A 21,039-nucleotide genomic window follows, 5' to 3' on the forward strand; every position below is an offset into this window, starting at 1 on the left:
TAAAAGTCACGTGAGTTCCGGCTCCAGCCACTGTATGTCTGAGTTTTCCTAGACACGTCTTTTCTTCTCCTCTTTTATTCTCTGCCATCTCAGAAACCTCACTGTAATCTGAGAGTTTTCTGTATTTGGCCAGAGTAGCTGATCAGTGCTGCCCTCAGCCTGCTCTATATCTGGAGGCTGTGGACACTTCTGTGGCCCAACACCAGGCTGCACAGCTTCTGTGCAGTGAGTCAGCGGCTCTGGGAGCTTTGAAAGCTGTTGGCTATGTTCAAAACAGCTGCTGTATGAATGTAATAAGCCTGATGCACCTCAGAAATCTTGGTTCACCCCCAAACCAACTTGAGGTAGGTCCAAGGTTTCTCACAAGGCTGTGTATTCTTCCTGACAATCATGACAGAAATGAGGCATCTTCTGTGATGGTGTGATCTGGTAAAATCTTTCCTGGTCTTGCTGTGATGTGGGAGAGACCTGTACCACTTTGTTCTCACTGACACAGCCTTTCCCTGGCTTGCTGTCCTGGTCTGAGGTGCAGTGTGGAGAGCCCCAGAAGGCTTTCTCTGAGACCTGTTTTAAGTGGTGGTAAGGGAACCAATACAGTGACCTGTTAGGATATGACATAAGACAGTTTCAGTCTTTGTTGGCACTCCTTTTTGTCCATGGTGCACTCTCATGCCCATGACAAACTGAAAATTCCCCAAAGCCCATCTGACTCTGCTTCAGCTGATCAAATAGTTTATCTAAAGCTCCACTCACTTCGTCTGTGCTTCAAGTATTAATTCTGCAAAAGGGTTTCTCCAGAGCCTTTAGAAGAATATTGTGCAGTCTTGTGGACTTTACTCTTAATTTTTTTTCTTGTACTCCATTCCTGTCTATGTGGGGAATCCATGTTCATACTGAAGTGCTCTCTGGCATGCTGCAGGAAGGAAAGGGTTCTCCAGGAGTTCTGGGGACAAGCCAATTACTTGGAAGTCCTGCTGGAAACACTGCTTGGAAGATGCATAGAAAATAATAAAATTTCCTGTGTTCTGCTCAAAATAGGCTATTATTCAATATATCTGGTTGGATATGGTGGAGATGTGTGTGTATGTGTGCTCAGTTTGTACATTACTCAACAGAGACCGTGTGCTTGGCGGTCTCTTCTTACTACTGAAGATAAAATGTTTCCTGCTTTGAGGAATTTACAGCCTAGATGGACACTTCAGGAAGACTGAAAATCCAACAGCAGCTCAAGATGGGAGAGTTCATTTTAGGACGTTTATCTCTATTTCATGATGGTGATGACATAATTTTTACTTGGAGGAGTAGGATTTATGCTGATGTACTTTCAGCTTTTATGCCAATCTCCTTATGTATTGCATTAGACAGTCCCTGCTGCAAAGGTTAGAAATCTCAACTAGATTAAGATATCTGATCTCTGCTTCCCAAAAATTCCACTGTGTTGTCAAGTGAAAGCAGAAAGTTGATGGAAGACATAAAGTGTGCAAGAGGCCTGCCATATTTCACTGGGATTTACTCTGACATCTGTATGTAGTGAGCTGATTTTTTTCTTTTGACCCAAATAGCAGTGTGAGTTCAGCAGTCGGCAGCGTACATTCTTTTAATGCATCTAGAGAATTCAAATTACTGTTTTATGGGTGAAGTGATAGCCATGCAATCAGGATTTCCATCTGTGCAATCCTCTGCTTTGTTACAGTGGCAAACATGTGGCACGAAATGAACTTATTACAGCTGTGGAAGGAGAGCTAAGGTTGAACTTCTCTTTTTACAGCTTTGCTGTAGAATTTTACTTTTCTAGGAACTTCACAGATGTTTACAGAACTTCCACATAGCTGCTTCCTGAAGTTATGCCTTGTCTTTAATCAAAAATGAATGCTTACATAGTCCAGAAGTTCCTGAACTCCCTATTTGCATAGAAACTTCACACCAGTTAGCTCTGAACTTGTGCTGTCCCCTTAGTGAAAAGCCCTTCCTGTGTCTTGTTGTAGTCCAGTCCTTTACAGCATAGACTGTGTATGTTGTCAAGCAAATCTGAGCCTTGTTTTCCATGCATTGAAGTTTAGTTTGGATCCAGTTAAAGCCTCTGTGTTGTCTTGCATTTGGGCTGTAAGGGATATGTGGGTTTGTATTTATTAGAGAAACTTGTACAAAATTTAGGGCTGGATTTTTTGGACTGAATGCTATTTTGCAGTTAGCAACCATCTTTATGCTGTCTCTTCTGAGCTGGAGATGTAACATCAAATTGTAAATAGCTTCCAAGTTGCAAAAGGCATTTCCTTCCTTATTCTATCCCCTTAGCTTTCTGTTCTGTGCAGGCAGCAATGGTTTCCACGCTCGCTGTTCAAGATCCCATGGATCTGGAGAGCTCATGGTGACTATCATTTTATTCTGCTGAGTACTTTAAAAGTTGTAATGAGACTGTGTGGTAAAGTTAATAGAGCCTCCTGGTTATTCTCACAGTACTTGTAAAAAATTACTTGGTGTCATGACTTCATATCCAGACGACTGTATAAAAGTAGGAATACTCCTAATGCTTGTTCTCTGAGATATATATTTTTTTAATTTATTGGTGCCATGAAAATGCAATCATTTTATCAGGGAGATAGCTTGGAACTTTCCAAGTGCTGATGAATAGCATGCCAAATCTTTTCAGTGTTCAGTAATAAAGTTCAAGGCAGAACACATTGGACACATGGGGAAAGTTCCCTTTTGCAGATGATTGATGTGCCAACCTTTCATTCTGCTTCCAGCATGCCTGTACTTTGAGATGCAGATTATTTTTGTTAAGGAAAAGGTTACAGGTCTTCCAGAATTTTTCTTACTTGTACTATTTAGAAACTTAATGTTTTAACCATTAAGTTGAATGAAAATTAAGTTTCATGTTGTCCCTTGCAGGATATTCTTTAGAGCCTTGTGGAGTAAATGATCGTGCTGAAAAAATGTCATCCACCCAACTCATTACCTTGTGGTCTGTAATAATTAGATTTGTATATAAGTAGCTTTTCTGTGGCATTGTATTTTTTATTAATCAAGTGAGGGGTGGAAATGAAATGCTAGCATGGTTTTCATCAAGAATGGGTCTTTGTTCTTACAGATATTTGCTGCTTACAGAACTTTATACCATTATAGTCTTGTCAGCCCATTTCAGGTAACTTTTTATGGCTAAAAAAATGATGGGCAAGGCATTCACATTCATTTGTGATCTACAGTGCTGAAGTGTGCACCCATGATAAATGGTCCCTTCCTTGTTTATAATCTCTCCTGCAAGGCCTCTCTAGCTCTTCCTTTGCTGTCAGCCTTCACCACCTTTTTTTTCCTGAGAAACTAAAATGGAAAATGCTGCACTGAATGTGACTTACTATGCTGAAATGACCACGCTGCGAAAGTCAACCTTTCCCTGCAGCTGGCTTAATAGTCCCACACTGAGGATAAGGCAGTCTGTCCTTACAGAACAACAGTAACTGGGATATTCTTGTGCGCCATCAGGGGAAGGGATGGCTCTGGTGCCTAATGTCTAGGAGGTCTGGATGTAACCCTTCAGATACAGATTTCCTAGAGTCTGGCAATGATTTGTTGGGTAATACTGGGAAAACACTTTCTCTTCTACTGTGTCACACATGAACTCCTTTGACAAATGAGAATTTGGTGATGCTGGTGAGGCATGTGGCACAAAAGCCAGGTACCACGTGTGTCTTCTTAGAATGCTAAATGCAGTGCTTTGTGGAGATGTTAATTGGTGAGGGTCTGGGCTCGAGCAGTTTGGTTCCAGGAAATGTGGGTGCTTTAACAAATAGACTTACTGGACCTGGTATTCTCTGATGTTTCAAAGTCTACTGGTGGAATCAAAACAAGTATAATACACAATTATGTATGTTATTCTGAGATGAGCTCACGTGATTAGAGCATGGTGATAATGAATGCTAAGGTTGAGGGCTTGATCCCCTAAAGGGCCATTCACTTGAGAGCTGAACTTTGTAATCCTTGTGGGTCTCTTCCAACTTGGAATACTCTGTAATTCCAGCACAGGAAATAAATGCATGATATGTAATCATAAGCAAGTGTAACACATGCTTTGAATAATGTGCTGCCCTAGTTTAGCTCAGCTGTAGGAGGCTACTGAAGTTGATGGGAATTTCTTGCAAATTTGGGCTTCTTCCCAGGGTTGCTCTTTGGCCCTGTGGCATCATTAGAGGCCTCATGGCATGTTTGTGTTATCTTTAGGAGTAATGTCCTTGTGTTCATTCCTCATGAAAAACACATGACTACAAGTGAGAGGTGTGTACTTGTGCAACTTGAGTTTCCTTCCGGACTGGAGGATCTGCAGTAGGTGCCTGGTGGGAATGTGGTCACCAGCATCATCAGGAGCAGACATAAAGGGATTCAGTGTCCATCAGCAGATCTACCAGGGGTGGCATTTAGTCACACATGCCACTGAGTCACCCAGAGCATGCACAGGACTCTTTTGCCCAGACACTCTGTGGATCACTAAATCAGCGTGAGAACAGCAGTTCATTGCTCCCAAAGTCACTGATAATTCTGACTGGGTTTTACTGTGAATATGAGAAACTGGCAGGGTTTTGGGACGGAAATTCCTATCCATTAAGGATGCTTTTTACCTATTTGAGTCCCTCCATGGTTGGGTTGCCATAATGGCCCAAAGGAAACTGGTACAGTCTTGGCAGTGCCTGCATGAGCTGTTTCAGGGGGAGGTGGTATGCACTCTGGCCATAATAGCAACTGTGAGTTACTTGGCACCATGACTATCTAGAAAGGCCTGGATGTTTGGTTTTTCTCCCCCAAAAGGAATAACTTTGCAGTAAATGGGATAGGCTTAGCATTTCCACAGTTTATTAATTGTCATATGAATAAGCTCTAAAGGAAAAAAAACCCTGCGTTTTTAGATGTTAGCCACATGTGATCACATAACTGAGGCTAAGTAGTTTTGTAAAAGGTCATAAGAATGATCTTCTAAAAGCTAGTAGTCATATTTCACTATAATCTTTGGTTGATATTAATGATGCCAAAGAATTACTGAAAAAAATAAATGCCTGGGGAAAAAAGTCCTTAAGGCAAAGAATACAAATGGCACCTATAAGTGTCTGATATTTCTTCTTTATCTGAAAATATAGACAGCATACTCAAGCAAATGTTCTCTTCTAGAGATGCAAAACCAAACCATGTAGCTTCTGGCCCATCTGCCTAAAATATGGGGTTGAAAGCTATTTTTCAAGGTCCATGTTTCTGCTAATTTTTAATTTGGCAATCTGGTAATGATTATCAACAGCCTGAGAAGTGACAAGGTGCCATCTTCCACCTACACCACTGCTGAGACTCAAGAATTCTACAAGTTCTCTGAAGCTGCTCTCTCAAAATACCTCCCTCTCTTATTTTGAATTTAAATTCAACCCTCAAAGGTGTGTGAGAACTGCAGAGTATTTTACTACTGATATGATGTGCCTGTAAGTTGTATTCTATGCCAAATTAAGCAGCAATACTTCTGTATGGTATATACTGTAATTAAATATGGAACCCAAGCCCAATGTTTGACCTTAGGGAATTTAATTCAGTTGATTGCAGTGTTGGTGGGAAAATGAATTCCATAACTGAGGCTGAGATCTGATGACCCCCACAGTATTTGAGTATTCAAATACAAAGTTTTGGGAGAAGTCCATTTCTAATATTCATGCTAATTTATCATTTTAACTGACATATTTGGATTCCAGAACAATTGTAGGTTGAACAAAAGGAAAACAGGATATTAAAGGATCTGATGGGTCCCATCCAAGTTTTGTGTGAGTTTCTCTCTACTGGCTTTAATGGAATGTGGCCCACTCTGTAGAAACAGTTCTTGAATTCTTTTCACTGGAAACACTGACAAAAATTAATATGCCCCTAAAGTGAAACAGACCTGGGAAAAAAAATAAAACTCAGCTCTTGGAATTGTCCAAGCCAGAGGGAGTGCAGAAGCGAAACAAATACCATGAGAATGTAAGAGAAGACTTATTCTTTCAGTTTTAATATTTAAAGTATGAATAACAAAGATAAGGTAATGGTGGTCTATCTGCTAATTGGAATGGTGCTGCAGATAGAGTGAAAATTGAAATTTTAAGTGTTCAGAGCCTTACTGGAATTGAGACAGTGGGTATTTGAAAGACATGATTTTTAGGATGGTGCTGGAATTATGTATCTCTTATTGACATAACAGCCCTAAGTAAACAAAAGTGTGAAAAATTAAATATGAAACAGTTTTTTGTAAACTCAGTACATCCACCTTTCATTGGGAAGGAACTGTTCCTCAGTGAATGGCATTTTCCTTTGCTGTTTGAATTTGTGTGGAATTGTTTCCACTGTGCAAGTAGAGTGACACGACTTACTTTGTAGTGATGTTGTTGGCTTTGCAGTGCCATGCAAATGGCAATTGTCAGTATATAAAAATTGGATCCTGGAAGTCATCCCAAAAAGCATAATGAAAAATATTTTGTCTTTTTTCTATGCATTAACTGCAATGAATTAGATGATGCATGATCCCTGCTTTGAGGTTATTTCTTTTCTGGTTTTTTTTGTTTGTTTAGAGTTGAAGTTATCCTGTGTAGAGTGCTTTTGTGGGAAATCCCCACTCTTCAAGCTGAGAGTAGTTTTACTGTGACTTAAATGGTGCCAGCCAATTTAGCTTTATGCAATGGGCTTTAATCCTGCAGGAAGGCGGTGCTTTGTGTGAAAGAGGACATGAAAATTCAGTTTTTCTATAGGGAAAAAAAAGTACTAGTGGGCTGTGATAGTACTGAAATAAGATACATTGGAAGAATGTATTTATCTGTCTGGGGAATAAAACTGCATCTAGAAACCTGCTTGTCAGAATGCAGCAAGAGGCATTTACAGTTTTCTGAATTTTTTTTGTGTGTGATGGGTGATTTCCAGTTATTTGTTTGGGGGTTGGTTGGTTTTTTTACTTGAATTTTGTCCTCTGGTTTCCAATTCTGAGCAAAGACAGCCTGAAAAGGTGCTTGCTCTGAATTCTCTTCAGCTGTGATTTTCAATGTAAGGTACAAAGTCCAGAACTCTGAACAGGTGGAGGCCCTTTGTGCATGCTCAGTGCTGGTAGCTAAAAATCCTGGGGGCTTAAGTCCAGGAAAATCCCTCTTACCTTGCAAGCAACTTGCAGGAGTAAATGCAAAGTGAAATCTGCGTTGCATCACTTGTTGCAGTACACTTTGGTTAGGAAGAGGAGCATGTGATCCACTACTCCACTGTAAACATTCCAGAAAAATCTATTTGTTGAGTTTACTTGTAGGCACTTCTGTGGTGCTCACCACTGCAATATCATTTCACTGCTCTTAGGGCATTCATGCCTTTAATTGAAAAGGACCAATGTTTTTCTCTTCAGAGTTTTGCAAGTGCGGGCACATCAGTGAAATTAATCTCAGGCCTAAATTTTTAACGTAGCCAACATAATGGGGTTTTCTTCTAAAGAATGCTACAGTTTTGCAGCAGTTTTTGGCAGGTTTCTTAAAAGAAATGAAGTAATGAATGTACTCTTCATGTTTGTTTGAATGCATTGTGTATTAAATGTGAAATTAAATTTAAAAAATTCTACTGTGCATAGCTTTTCTGACTTGCAGCAGTGTTTATCTAGACATTTGCTTGTTCTGGTAAAGGGCACATGCCGCAGGGAGTACAGCTGCTTGGAAAATATTAATCCCTTTAGTGGCCTCCTTCTGTCTCCATCCCCCAAATTCTGATGACAATGAAAAGAATTTCACTCTTAACAAGAGAACTCTATTGAAAGTTTAATTTGGGGGAAAAGAAAGAACATTAACCATAATTTTTCTAAGTGAAATGAAAACATTGTGTCAAGTGAAGTTCTTAACATTTGACCACTGCCCTCTGCAGTCCCTCACAACCCCAGGGGATAATTTGGACTTTGTGTTAGTTGGGCCACCTTGAAGAACATCAGGAGAAGCCAGAGTCAGTTGGAATGACTGGGCCTCAAAAAAGTGATGTTTTGAGGCATTGGTCCTAGAAATCCTGAGAGGCTGTGTCTCAGCATCTCTGAAGGTAAGGGGTGTTTTTAGATGAAACAATAAGTCCATTTTATTTTTGACATTTATTTTGGTCCAAAAACTTAGGAGTTCTCGAAGGAAAACACGATTTTTATGAGGAGGAAAAAAGTTGGGCATAATGCTCGGCCTTTTTCTATCAATTTTTCTGACCGGCTTTTTTTGGTTATCCTAAAAAGAAAATTAAGCAGCTTGAAATCTTAATCCTACTTCTGCTACTGACTTGAATCCTTAAAATCAATTTATTTTGTCTGATTTTTGGATATTACTATGAAGCCAGTGACTGGAGGAAAAAGTGCTCTAAAAATTTAACTTTGATAGACCTCTGCATACCTCTGAAGCATGGTAAATAAGTTTTAATATTATCTCTGCTATTATTTTGGGCCAAAATTCTCTTTGCAATACGATCCAAAATGAGAACACAAAGATAATTTAGAAAAAAATGCTGTAACTGTCAAGTCTTTAATCTACATTATTAGTACACCATGTGTGGTTTCCCTGAAAACCAAAAGCAGGCCGAAAGCTTTGACTCTCATAACTCATGTGTACAATGAATAGGTCTTCTGGTATATGTTTTGTAAGGTTTTTGCCAGTCTTGAAAATGTTGAAACTTGCAAAGGAGCCTGAGGCTAGAAAGAGTGTTCTGAGTAAAGAACAAATGGGAATTCAGAGGAAGAGAAGCAATCTGATCCTGGAGAGCTTTCTGGTAATGCAGAAAGTCTGAGGAGGAAGAGGTGTGTGACTCTTCAAAGCCACAGTTGTTAGAAGTGAACTATTCAAAGTGAAATTCCACTGAGGAAAAAGAACAGGAAGAGAACTGATGGGAAGGAAGAGAAGGAATTTTTTTTGGCCGGAGGCTGGAGGGACAGAAATTGTGCTGGTCCTGCTGAGCCTGTTGTGGAGAGACTTCCTACGATCAGGGAAGTGACAAAGTTGCAGGGATGGGTGGCTCTTCAAGAGCAGGGGATGGGAGGTCCTCACCAGTGTAATGTGCACATTATTAGCTCACACCAGGAACAAACTTTGTCTATCCCTGTTGAAAATACAGTTTTTAAAGCTGGGCAGCTAAATGACAGCAGCTGTCACTTATCTGAAGCTTTGGAATTTTGATGTACTGAAATACAAAATGGGGATCGTAGATGTAGTGGAAGATTATCTTCCTTTCCACATTCTTCCTGTCATGATGTATAAGAGAGAAACCCCTTTTGAAGGCAACAGGGTTTCTGTCCAGAAGGTATGAGGAGTTTACTGTTTAGTTATAGGGCAAAAAATGGCTCATTGATAATATAAAGCCAAATCTTGTGTTAGCAGTGCTGCAAGCACAAAAGACAAGTACATTAGAATTACAAAGCTCTCTGTAAAATCATAATATTGGTTATAAAGCTCAGATTTATAGAGCCAGGTGTCACTGGTGTTCAGTCATTCCAGTTGGGTGGGTTCCTCTAAGTCTTGAGTCTGACGAACTCAAGGCCATTGATCTTCAGTGGAACAAATGTTCCTTACTGTTGTGTGAGAAACTTTCTTGTCAACCTAAGAATGGCTTCATTGCTGTCATGTGGGATGCTCCACACACAGAAGAACCTGCTGTCTGACACTACTCTTTCTGTATGGAAGCAGAAGAGTAAGAGTGTGTTCATGGCTGGAATGATGTGCCCTGATTACAGCAGATTTCCATGTGTTCATCTACTGACCTGTGAGATAATGTCATAATCCTCAGGTCTTCAGAAACTCATCAGAAATTCACTATCTGAAACTGCATGGATGTGAGACATCAAAGTTACTTGGTCAGGAGGTGCTCCTCTGGTTTTCAACGCAGAACTCAGTGTGTTGCTGAGGGACAGACCAGATCAGACTTGGTGCTGTAGGAGAAACACTCTGTGGGTTGAGTTTTAACACCGAGCTTATAACATTCTTCTCTGGCACAGCGGTGTAATGACTTGATGAAGAGAGAATGTTAATTCATTGGTTCTTGTTCTACCTGGATAAAACTGTTCCTGTGTCTTCCGCCTCCTTGAATCTTTGGACACAGCTGTTTGGTGCTCTCTTGCTAAACAAGTCCTCTCTTTTGCTCTGGGCTGCATCTGCTTCATTGGTGACCGATGCAATTTGTCTGTGTCCGTCGAAAACCTTGGATCTCCCTACAGTGAGAGGTAATGTATAATGCAAGATATGTTTAGATGTGTTTATGTGAACTTGGAGTTCAACAGGTAACTTCTTCATTGCAAAAATTCCACCAATTCAGGCTTCTGCACCGTTCAGATTTGAACAGCTGGTTTTGTTCCTTGCCACCCCAAATACCCTTTATGTACCTTACACTTACATGTCAGTGATTGTTTCCTTTTGGAGTATTTTCAGAGACCTCAAACAAGAAAGTCAGCTGTACTGCAGACATGTGCCTAGCAGGAGTTTTACTGAGACCACCAGCTCGTTTCACATAGGTCATCAAATGATTTTCCAAGCATGTGCTGACTTGGACTGGTTTTGAACCATTGACTTAGAGTGGAAATATTTCATATCCCTTGCTAATCCCCTGAGCCTGCTGGCCTCCCACCCCCGTGGCCATTATTTTTAAGGGGAATCAATTAAGTGCAGAAATTCAGCTTTGTGTTCTTTCACTTAGGTCTCCAGCGTTCTGTGCTATGTCAGGGAACTTTTATGAAGTCTGGGGAAAAAATGTAAAATCAGGAGATTGCAAAGGAGTGAAGCTTGCTTTTCTTTCTAAATGGTAACAAAAATACACATAACTATAAAAAATGTCAAATAACATTGCATTCTAACTACAACCTTCTCAGCACAACTTGAATTCTGGTGCTCCTCTTTGGACAAGCTGGGTTACTTGATTTCAAGGGGTTTTATGGTTTTGGTTTATCATTCTTTACAGAGACAAGTAGATCTGATAAACAATGTATACATGTATATATTGAGTCTCCCTAAACGCTTTTTCTGTATTTTCTTCCCAATAAAGATTGTGAAACTGGCACTTCTGGTTACCACAGTATTTCAGGGGGCTACATCCTTGAATGTGGAAGTAGAGGAGGAGCTGCAAAAGTGTGTAGAACAAAATTATGGGAACTTGACACACTGTCTGGAAAATATGTCTGGAAAGCTGTGGGTTTCCTTTTTGCTCATACGCCTCTAAGTGGATTTGCTTTATTGCAATGCCAATAAATAATTTAAGCCATTTATTAGACAGCTTGTGATCCTGTCCATTAGGCTAGTATTTTGTTGTTGTGAGGGTAGAAGTTTCCTTGCTTTTTTTCCTGCTGATTCTGACACGGATAGCACAGATAGATCTACAGCTTTTTTGGTCTTAATTGCGTGGGCGTCTCTTGCCTTACCAATGCTATTGAAACCTCTGCTGAGTAGAGAACTGATAAAAATCTGTTACCATCTGTAAAAAAAAGGAGATGAATAAGCTCATCATTGTGGTACACAACTTAGGAAGGTGACAGCTTGTTTCCAGTTCTATGAAAGACTTCAGGACCAGTCTTTAAGCTCTTTCAGGGTCTGAAGCTCTTTAACTGCAAAATGGATGTGGGATCTTTACTTTCCAGAAAGTAAAATTTCTTTCCAGAGAGAGGTTAGGAAACTCTTCAAGGACACTTGCATATGGAATTCCTCTATCATTGTGAAATAAAAGGTATTTTTCAAAATTGTTATTGCTAGATATTGACCTTCCAACATCTGTGTGTTTGACCATATTTTTGCCTTTTTTCCCTGCTTGGTAGCTTCTCTGGGATCAAGTGTTAATGGTATCATCCCCAGTGTCTACTTTTTTTGGTAGTTCTGTTTGATAACTGTACAAAAGCAATGTTTCCCTTCCACCATCCTTCTTCAGCAGTGCTGGTGGCTCTACCTATTTCTAAATACAGCATAAAAACCTTGAGCAAGATTTGTGGTGAGTTAAAGACAGTACGGCAGAAAGCGCTAAAAAGACGCCAGTCCTAAGGGAAAGAAAGTTCTCAGTACTCGCAGAGTTCCATGGTGCTCCTGTTTGCTTGGTAACTCCTAATGACTGCAATTAGGGAATTGTTTGAGTTCTGAAGGCTTGCTTTAGGGCCTGACATCTCAGTGAGCTTCGTGTGAGTGGATAGATCCTGCGGCTTCACAGGGCTTCCCTGAAGCCCAAAGGCTCAGTCACATCTCAGTGTTTGCTGCCAATTCAACACTTCTCTTAGTTCAGCAAGTTCTGAAAGGCCATTTCTCTGCTATCCTGATGTAAAAGCTGTTTGGTGGTTGTTACTGTCTTACAAAATCTTGCTTTGTCTATTTTACCTTTGAGATGAGATACAAATATATATTGTTCCTTTCAGTAAACTCCTGTTGGGAATATTTTCCTTGTTTAAGCGTTGTTTTAGTTCTCTTCTTTGTCTTTCAGCTGAGCAGGAGAGTAGCTAAAGTGTGATCAGAGATCTGACTTGGTGAATTAAGTATGTTGCTGTGCATTTGGGTTTGAAGGGAGGGATATGAACATAGCTGTGATCCCACAGAGTTTGTTCCAAAGCTCAGTGAAGATAAAAGACTTTGAATTTTTAGTCAGCTTCTGTCAAGATCAATGAGCAAAAAAAAAAAAAAAAATTCTACTTTCTCCTGTAAGAGCAAGACTTCCTTTGTAAAGACTGTATTTCTAAGTTTTTCCTGACTTTCATGCTCAAATGCACTAACATACCCTTAAGGTGGCTACAATATTTTTTTAGATTTTGGATGGCTGCTGAAGTAATAAAAAGACAAAATGTATCTGGATATCCAGTCTCTACCTACTTGGCAATATGGAACTAAAAGAATAACTGGTGCAGGAAAGGAAGGATGTCTTTCTATGTACAGCAACTTTGGTCTCTGCATCTCATTTCCATGGAAAAAATATCCTTTGCACAGTTTCAGGTTTTTCTCACATGCAATCAGAGGAAGATCAAACATCTTCCAGCTATCTCTGCTGCAAGTAGGCAGTGGGAAAAGCTCCAGCCTAGCCTTAAGAGAAAGCATTTTGTAGATATGTCTGTTGTCAGCAGCTTCCTTCCCTCTGACGCTCTGCCCCCTCACTCCTAGAAAGCCCTTTCCTGAATAAGTGGCAGTGTCTGACCCAATGCAAATGTTCTCAGAAGCCCTGGAAGGGAGGTGATCCTGTCTGTTGCCCTAATGGGCTGTTGGGAGAAGTGGAAGGAGCTCTTCTGAAGTCACTGTGGCTTTGCTGATTTACATGCAAATAATTTGTTGACATATTTTTATAGACTATTTCCACGTTGTGTCTGGAAATGAGAAGGATTAGTGTGTGTCATACTTTCTGCTGCTAACTTGCTGACTTGACCTCTTAACTTGTCCCAGTTAAGCTAATCTTCTCCCTGCAAACCAAGTCATCATTACAATTTCTTGTCCCTCTTTACCTTTCTCAGTTAAAAGGATAATTCACGATAAGGGCACTAATTTTCTGCTAGTGCTACGAAATATTTTATGCCTTGCCTTTGTCTTTCTTCCAGAAGCTGCTGATCTGCATTCTTACCCTGTTGCCTCTTCCCTTCTTGGTTTGTGCCTGCTGAATCCCACTTTGTCACTGTCATGGAGCAGTGGAAGTTGTGCTCTCAAAATCATCAGCATCCTCCTTTTTTATGGCATCTTCCAGAATCCTGTAACAAAAGGTGAAAATTTGTCAGTTGATGTTTCACTTCACTCAGTAGCATAGGGTCCATTGTTTGCTCTGATGTTCATCTTGCTGAACTTTTGGAGCCCAATTGAATGCCTAGATTGACTTTCCTGCTCCAGCATTCCTCTACACTCAATAATCTTTCCAGAGGAAGTCGTTATCACAAAGTAGGATTAATAATCCACAGGAGGTGTCTATCTTAAACTAAAATCTAGGACAGTTCTGATGCCTTGGGAGAGAGGAGAGGCAAATGACATGTCTGGGATTTCACAGGGTAGGAAAATCTGGTGGCAGCTGTTGCCATAAGAAGTGAGTGAAAGGCCATGGGGTGGATGAGGATTCACAGGCACATTTCAGCCACTTTTCCAGTACTGAGGTACCAATGTGAGGCACTTCATTGTCTTGGGGAAGGTGCTTTCCTTGAATATTCGAGGTTTATACTGCTCTGCATGAAGTCTTGCACGTGATAAAGATAAAAAAGCAGGGAGAAATCGCTGACTGTATACTCTGGAGTTGCAAGTGCTGAGCACTTGGGTCTCTCTGCTGCCTGTGAGATGGAAGCACTGCTGGTTCTCGTGGCCAAAGGGTGTTCCTGGCTTCAGGCAGAGCATGCAGTGTGAATAATAGTGGGAAATTGGGAACAAAGAGCATTTGAACTCCTGATCAGCAGTTCAGCTATGCACCAAAATGTAAACATTCGGCAAAACTGTCTGGCACACATGTTTCATATTTCAAAAGATGAGTTAAAAATTTCTGAAAGCTTAAGGGCTTTGATGTTCTCCAGTTCCTTCAAAATGAATTCCTCCTAAATGAATCTGTGAGGAATAGATTCTCTCTTCTAAGAACTTATGAAATGTTTTGGAATTTTTACTTTTGTCTTTACTAAAGGAAAGTGTGGGGAAGTATGAAATGAAAAAATAGAAATATAGAAACAGTATCCAGGTTAAGGCTTACCCAAAGTTCCAGAGTTCTTGGCTGAAAAGAGCTTCCACACAACAAAAAGAAATTAAAATTTAAAGCGAGAATATTAACTCTCCAGGCTTGCTGTCCTTGTTCAAGTAAAACCACATGTCCAGCAATTTTGCTGAATGAGCTATGCATGCATCAAATCCTACAGAGGAAGGACTGGAGAAAGGCCTACCCAATGTTCCTGAGGAAAAACAATCACAACAATATTTCATACTGGTTATTTTTGCCACGGGGAAGAACTTTGTGACCAAAACACAACAGTGTCTAACTAATGTTAAGCCATCAGGAATCTCCTTGTATCCAGGAGAAGTGTGGCATGTAAAAGTGCCAGCAGCTTCTCCTCTGCCAGTACAAGGGATCTGCCACTTTTCTATGGGGAACTCAAACTCAGAAACCCCTGCCTGGGCTCCTTTCTCTGCCTTTCAATTGAGATGATAGAACCTTGGGAAGGAAGTTTTCAGTACAGTCTTTTAGTGCTGATTCTTCCCTTCAAGGTACTTCCAAATGATATGGGAAATCAGGGTTTTGGGCCTGGGATACTGATGTTTTCCCCAAATCCCCGAAGTTGAATAGATGCAGAGTGAAGTCTATTTGTGGACTGTATTTTGCCACATTTTTTTTGTGAGTTGCGTTATGAAATTAAGGGTAAATCTCTAATTGTTTATGTATTCCAGAAATAGGCAGTAAAAATACATGGCACCCTTATATTTTACCACCACTCTGCAGATAACACAGTGCCAGACAAAAGCTCAGAGGGCTGCAGCCTGAATTGAGTCAGGCAAGCTGATTGACTGAGGTGAAAAAGACTAGGCATGCTTCAAACTTGCACCCCAACTAAGATGTGTCTCCTCTTCCTTTGGCAGAAACTTTGGATCCTCTTGTGCCTAGAGATCCTATGCTACAGACTTTACCTGTTCTAGTGCTTTTAATCATTACCTGTAAATAAATAACTGATGAAAAACGTGCTCAGCCTACCTCTGTAGCTTGGAAATTATGCTAGTTCTGTGTGCAGAGATTGTGTGAGCTTCAGGCTTTCCATGGAGAGCAGCCACAAAGGAATTGAGCATATAGAGAGTACAGCCCAGGACAGACTAGCAGATATCCTCTCCCTTTTCTCCTGAAAATGTCAGAGGTCATTTAAACCTCACAAGGACCCTAAATCAGCAAGAACCATTCTGTTTGGTATCACTTGGTGAGAACTGCAGCTCAGGATCAGAATGGGTTTTAAACTTTTTTACTGGTGCTGAAGTCTATGAAGGATCTGCCCAGAGTAAAGGAGATAGGGAACAGGATATCCACAAAGAGGTCCAGGTGTTAAAAATGCTTTTTGTTTTTTCTAATAGGCATGGGGTTTTTATTTTTGCTGTGGAGTTGGTCCTATAGGTAGGAGAAGCTCAGAAGAAAAGCATAGAGCTGCTCTTGTACAGGTTATGTCCAAAAACATATCTGCTCTGGTTCACATTGCTCTTTTGCTTGGGCAGTAAGTGTTTGTGAGCAGAACACCTAATATTTAGTCAGTCTCAACTCATCAGCTCAGCACCAGCATCCTCTGACTGCAGCCCAGGCTCGCTTTGCAGGCCTGGCTACAGGAGCAGATTCCAGAAAATTAGTTTAGCATGTCAGTCCAGCATGGACCTCCAGGCTTTGGGAGGAGGAATGAATGGAGGCACAGTTCTTGTGCAGACCACATGGATTCGAGACTGCCTTCTGATTTACACATGTGCTGAGCTCGGGGGAGTGCACAGGTGTATGTGGAGGCAGAAACAGGCACGTTTGTGTTCGCTTTTTTTTAAAGGCAGTGCAGACCTGGGCTGTGCAGCCTGATCTGTCCCAGTCTGGCACATGCTTTATGTCTGTCCAGTAGCTAACTTCATACCTGAGGCTAGATTACAGAGTATGGTGTTAGTTCAAAGTGACTTTGTACTGCTGCCAAACAAAGAACAGGCTCATTGCTTTTTCTCCAAATCAAAAATACATTGTAAAAAGCAACGTAACACAGAATTAGGGTTGCATGGTTTAAACATTAAACAGTCAGCAGAACCAAAGGGAAAGATTTCTGTGTCTGCATCAGCCCTAAGCCAGGCTATTTCTATCACTATTTTTCCAGCTAGACATGCAGCTTATGACCAGTGCTTTCTCTTGACGAAAGCAGAGACACTTTTGTGGTGTGGGAGGCAAATGGAGCCTTTAAATGGGCTGGTATGAAGAAGTGCCAACTGGACTATAAACCTTCCCAGTGCATCTGGTCTAATTTTCAGCTTGAACTGACCTAAAACCATTTCACAGAATGAGGGATGGTGTTTGCTTAATATGGCTGGTCACAGAGGCCATGGCCTGGCTTCCTCAGGTAGACAGCAGTGGCTAACTGAGCCCAGAGGATGTGTGCAGGTCTGCTGGAAGCTACAGAGATCTTTTCCCCCTGTCTAAGTAGGCATAATTTGGAGGTATTGAAACACAGTAAGCATGGCTCTCTGGTTATGACAGCTGCATCTTCCTCCCCCTCCTACTCTTGTTTTTCCAACCAGATAGCAGAGCTGAGTCTGGCAAGAAGGTTGATTTGAGTCCATCAAAACAAGGCTGGTTGGAAGAATTAAAAAAGGACTGATCTGCTTGGTCAAGCCCAAGAAAGGTCAAAAGTGCACTTCAGGACCTTCAGTGAATTGAACTGCCCTTACATGTGTTAACACAACTTGTGACACTGGCAGTCCTTATGTGTTTCAGGTTTTTATCAGTGAGTAGCTAGCCTTGCCCATGAGCTATTTGATGTGCTTCTGAGACATGCTTAAACCAATTTACAGCCCACATGAGCCACAGATTGTTGCTGTCTCTCCCCAGCCACTGTAAATGCTGGCTGAAGTATGCAATCTATAGATTTGCAGCCCTGAAGTTGCAGCTGAAACAGTTGTGAAAGCTGGTCAAGAAAAGCAAGAGCATATGCCTCTGTTTGGCAAACACAGCCAAAAGTTCCACTTCACTGTTATTTGCAGATCTTATTCCAGGTTCAGGCTCAATGGGTTTGACAAACTCATAGTTTAAGATTCCTGATCAATGGCCCAAGAAATACAGCTTGTATTTTTTTTTTAATGTGTTCTGTTCCATACTGCTTAATTTTCATTTGGAGCAGATATTTTTCTTTTGGGGGAGGGGTAGAGGGGGTGGGGAAATCCCTGGAAAAGTGATGGCTGCTGAAGCTTGCATGGCTGCTCATGGCTATAGGGGCTGATACTGCAAGACCCCAGTGTGGGGAATGTAAATCCCTTCAGGAAGCCGACAGGCAGGGTTGGGCTGTGCCGCTGCCTGGAGCAGCGTGTGGGAGGAGAGAAGCAGCTTCAGAAGGTGTTATTGTTTAATTGCAGCTTAAACATATCAGTCTAAGAGCAGGAGTCTTCCTAGACTGATTTCCTTCCTTCACCTCTGCTGGTGGGACAGTTGGAAGGCACTGGGGTGTGTGGTCAGATTTTTGGTAGCAGTGCCCTCTGCTAGTCAGCCTCTCAATCCCAAGACTTTGAGTGGGTTAAATTGGAGAGATTTCCCGTGTGGATGGGAAAAGCCCTGATGTAGAGGTTGTCTTTCTATCAAGTCTGAAGCTTCTGTGCTCTGAAGCCTGGAAGTTCTCTGTGAAACAGCTATAAAGAACATTTTTCATGTGGTCCAACATTTAACTTCTGTAAACACCCAGGAAAAAAACCCCCTTAACAACCCCCCCAAACTATCATCAGGTAACATGACAGAAATGCAGAGCATGGAAACTTCTATCCAAACACTTCATACTGAGGAAAGTTATAAGCTACTGCAAAGGGGGTGTCCTGTAATGGAAAATATTATGCAAGATGAGCTAGATGAGAAGCTGCCACTGGTATGTGAAACTGCAAAGCCATGGGTGGCTTGTTTTTCTTCTGCCTTTCCACCTAGGCTGTATAAGCAGCATCTGCCACCAAGGTTATTTTTGTATTAAATTTCAGACTTAGAGTAGAAATTACAAGCTAGTTTATGGTTTTGTGTTAGGCCTTTTTAAAAATTATAAATATACATGCTTTCAAGTAGGATCTTTCAAATTTAATGCTGGGAGAATTATTTACTCTCAGATTCTGAAAAAGGATTTTTTTTTTTTTTTTCCCCTCTGAACCAGTATGCAAATATCAGCTTTGATTCCCTGACTTTGCCTAATCAGTGGAATTAATCTCAAAGGACGGTCTCTCTTTTTTTTTACCTCCAGAAAGATGAGTGAGAGAGACTTTGTAGCCTATTTTTCTGGCATAGCAGTCTGCAGTTTCAACCTCTTCAGCTCTTGACTGTGAATCCTGACAAACTAATCAGTCTGGGGCTTAGGGATGCCTCGATCCTCTCTGCTTCTCCCTCAGCCGTTCCCTTCACCACTGGACAATCTACCTAGGGAGGAGGTGGTGGAGGAGGAACTGTTAAGGGAAAAGAGGTTCTGGGGTAGAGTGGAGGGGCTGTTTTATTTGCCAGAGAATCTGAACAGGCTTTCAGCTGCCCTGCTTCTCACTTCTTCCTTCCTTCCCCTCTCCACCACAGAAGATGACATAATTTCTGTACAAAGTGCCACAGTGGCCATTTTTCCAGCCCAGCTCCTTCTGGGAATTTTTAGACCTAGTCTGAAGATTCATAAAGGTTCCATTACTGTTCTAATTAGGAAATAAAGAAGGCTCATTATTTTGTGAGGGGCAAAGGACTTAAACCTTTTAAGCAATTATTTCCATGGTGAAATACTACCCATAATTGTGAAATGAAATTGAAGCCAAAGAGATTAAGATCCCAACAACTGGTTTGACATGAGAAAGAAGGGGGGAAAGCCCACAAGATTTGATTGCCCCTTTTGTAGTAATCCTTCTTGCCAGAATGCAAAAGCTCCCAAACATCTGGCAGAGTTAGGTTAGCAAGAGTGGTTGAAAGAATGTAGACTCACACGAAGGGTTACAACAACAAGCAGAAGATTATTTGTAGAAACTGGATGTGCAAAATCCCCTGTGCCTATGAACTGGGAAGGAGAGGAGTAAGAAAACAATGACCCAATTTTGCCAAAATCTTCAAATTTCAGGAGTTGAGGAGTACAGATCTTGCTTAATATCCAAGCTTTCCCAGTTGATTTCTGCTGCTGCTCTAGGTAAGTCTGGCTTTCTCTTGCTGCATCTGAGTCCAATGAGTTACTTGTGCAGAATTACAGTGACCCTTTCTTATTTGAAGAGCACAGGAGAATGTAGGAAGGGGTACAAAATCTGCAGGATGTCTCCAAGCCTAGCTGACAGCTTGCTTCTTGATTTTTTTTTTTCCTTCTTTGTACAACTTCTAGTTTAAAAATGAACGGATTTAAAATTAGCATAATAAACCGATAAATCCCTGACAACCTGACTCAAGAACAAGTCTTCCCAGTTTCCTAAGTAATAAATATGAGTTTGGGGGTGAAAAGGGCTTCTCTGGCCAGCCACTTCACAGTGCAAGCTGCACAAAAAAACCTGTGCACCTGCTTAAGAGAACGTGGTGTAGCTGTGCAGAAACTGCTGCCCACCAAAGTCTGTAGCTCTCCACTCATGGAAAGGCTTGTGCTTGTCTCTGGGTTCAGCTCATGTGAAATCCTAACTCTGTGCAACTCCAGTCCCCTCCATGCACTCTGGGGACTCCTGTTGGGGTCTCCACTGAAGACAAACAGGTCTGGATGTGACAGAGGAGGAGCCAGTGCAGTGAGGATGAGAATGGGGGATGGGACACAATAAAACTGGAGATGTTTAAGGGAGCTGATCTTTGCCTGGGCAGGATGCATGTTTTCACAAGAGCCTAAATGAGGTTTCAGTGTGGCTGTCTTGATCGAAGGCCACCTGAAAAGCCCTATAAATCACAGCTGCTCAGCAAGGTGAGTTGTAAAATACACCACCTTCAGAACCTGGATTTGCTGTTGATTTAATAGGAGAAGGAGGATACTGTACCTAGAGGATTTGAGTTAGTGTTCTCAGCAGTGGTTATGTTTGTGTGAGTGTTTTATAAGGAGGGAGTTATATCTCAAAATACTCTCGGAAGACTCTGTGCACAGCGGTAGGGGAAGATAAAAATCTAGCTTTCCATTTTCTTTGGAATATTCTACATGTTCAGAAGAGGGAATGTAAGTGTCTTAAAACAACAGGGAGAGTTCAACCACTTCCTCAGAGTTTTAAAATCCTTCATCACTCACTACTGTCCCACTTGATTTACACTGCCTAAGGTGGGCCAGCCACACTTGAGCACTACAATAGCCAAATACATAATAAAAAGCTAAAAAAGTCATAAAAGTTTTACACAGAGGATGTGACCAGCATAAACAGCTCACAACATGTGTCTAATGCACAGTATAGGTGTCTGTGGAGCAAGAAAACAGTCATTGTTTAA

The sequence above is a fragment of the Corvus kubaryi genome, unplaced genomic scaffold (assembly GCF_017639235.1).
Source record: "Corvus kubaryi isolate FWS band 111438036 unplaced genomic scaffold, C.kubaryi_AGA036_p1.0 72, whole genome shotgun sequence".
Lineage (NCBI taxonomy): Eukaryota > Metazoa > Chordata > Aves > Passeriformes > Corvidae > Corvus > Corvus kubaryi.